Source organism: Staurois parvus, unplaced genomic scaffold, assembly GCF_062004578.1.
Source record: "Staurois parvus isolate SC_StPar_1 unplaced genomic scaffold, SC_StPar_1.0 ptg001200l, whole genome shotgun sequence".
Classification (NCBI taxonomy): domain Eukaryota; kingdom Metazoa; phylum Chordata; class Amphibia; order Anura; family Ranidae; genus Staurois; species Staurois parvus.
Window position 1 is genome coordinate 3,936,427 of NW_028318996.1, and position 2,129 is coordinate 3,938,555.

The following is a 2,129-nucleotide window of genomic DNA, read 5'->3' on the forward strand; positions in this document are numbered from 1 at the left end:
CTGCCATGTGCCACTTTCAGGTCTCCTCACACTGCTGGTGTGTTGAATTTTTTGACATAGGGTGCTGGCAGATTACGGGCCTCCTATAGCTGCTGCCAGGCCCCTAATCTGCCATGGGCCCCTATACCGCCTCCTCATGCTGCTGCCAGGTCCAGAGTCTCTCATGGGTCCCTGTACGGCCTCCCATTGCTGCTGTCTCCATCGCCACACTCTGCCATGTGCCACTTTCAGGTCTCCTCACACTGCTGGTGGGTTCCATTTTGTCATAGGGTGCTGACAGATTACGGGCCTCCCATTGCTGCTGCCAGGCCTGTAATCTGCCATGGGCCTCCGTACCGCCTGGTCACGCTGCTGCTGGGTCCACAGTGTGACATGGGTCCCTGTACCGCCTCCCATTGCTCCCACTCTGCCATGTGCCACTTTGAGGTCTCCTCACACTCCTGCTGGTTTCCATTTTGTCATAGGTTGCTGTATGGCCTCCCATTGCTGCTGCCTCCACCGCCACACTGTGGCTCCAAACACTGGTTTTGGCCCCGTGACTGGCCAAATGAGTGAAGTGTGCGGTGATTCTAAGATCGACGGCACTCATCTGCATGTCATACTGACTGACAGTATTATTTCTCTTCCCCAGCAGACTCCAAGGGCATTTAAATTAAAGGTACAGTGTTCTGCACTAATATTAAGTCTCTCTGAAGCCTAGAAACACCCTTTTTTAAGTTAAATTCACAGCGAATATATTCGACTCGAATCGAATATTGTCCACGAATTCGCCGAATCAGTCGAATCGAATTTTTGAATACTTCGCTCATCTCTACATATAAGTTTCGGATTTATGAGGGAAAATATAGTCACGTGGAGCCCCCCGGATGCCCAGACTACATGAGGAGCAGTGGCAAGATAGTTTGGGACTTGGTGTCATCCTTTAACCATATGGGGTACCACTTATACGTGGACAATTTTTATTCAAGCGTGCCACTATTTAGACATTTGTACAATCTTGGAATTGGCGCATGTGGCACCGTTCGACCTAATGTGTGCCCACCATTAGAAGTGGGTGGATGCAGTATATTCTAATGCTGGGAAAACCACACACTTTTTCTGGCAGAGATTTCTTCTCTTTTTTGCATTCAGCCCACAGGCTGTATACAAAAAAAAAGAACATAGCATATATACCCAGCAAGGACCAGCTGGTATATCACTGGACTTTGAATGGTTATACCAGGATGATGCCTACAGCTGCAGGCATCATCCTGGTATCGTTATGTAAAAGCAATCCTAGTGGCTAATTAGCTGCAGGATTGCTTTTACAAGCAGCGGGAGATGGTGCCCTGCCCCACTGCCTTCCACGGCCATCTCGGGCAGACCTGTGCCATCAGGGGAACCTGAGAATGCAGCCAGTGTTTCTGCCAGCTGACCATAGAGCTGATTGGAGACTGGAATGGTGCCAATCATCTCTATAGTCTAAGAAATTGGACTCTAGAAGCATTTCATTACTTCAGTTTCGCAGGATATAAACAGTGCCATTTGTAAATTGGGAAAGCATCTGATCACACTGATCTTGGTGAGATTAGATAATGTAAGGGCAGAGGAGATATCTAGAGTCTGATAGACCCCATATTTATCAGAAAAGAATATATGACAATGCCCATTAAAAGTGATAAAAAAAATGAAAGGGACAGTGTAAAAATTATTTAAAAAATCAAAATAACTTTAAAAAAAAAGCACCCTTGCCTTCCCCCGCACGCTCGCACCTGCATGCACGAGCGTTGACCCTGTGCTGGTGTGTAAACAGCTGTTGCACCATGCATGTGAGGTATCGCTGCGAACGTCAGATCAAGGACATTAGTTCAAGCACTAGACCTCCTCTGTAAATCTAAAATGCTTGTAAAGGTTTTTAAACCGTTTCCTATGGATATTAAAAATGTATGCAGTTTGTCACCATTGCAAGGGGCATGCACAGTTTTAGAGCATGTCATGTTTGATATCTATTTACTCAGCGTGCCATCATCTTTTATATTTTACCAAATATTTGGCCAATATATTGTGTTTTTGTGCATTAAAAAGTGTATTTATTTTTTTAAATGTGCGTTTGAAAAGTCGCTGCGCGAGTACTATATGACATAAAAAAT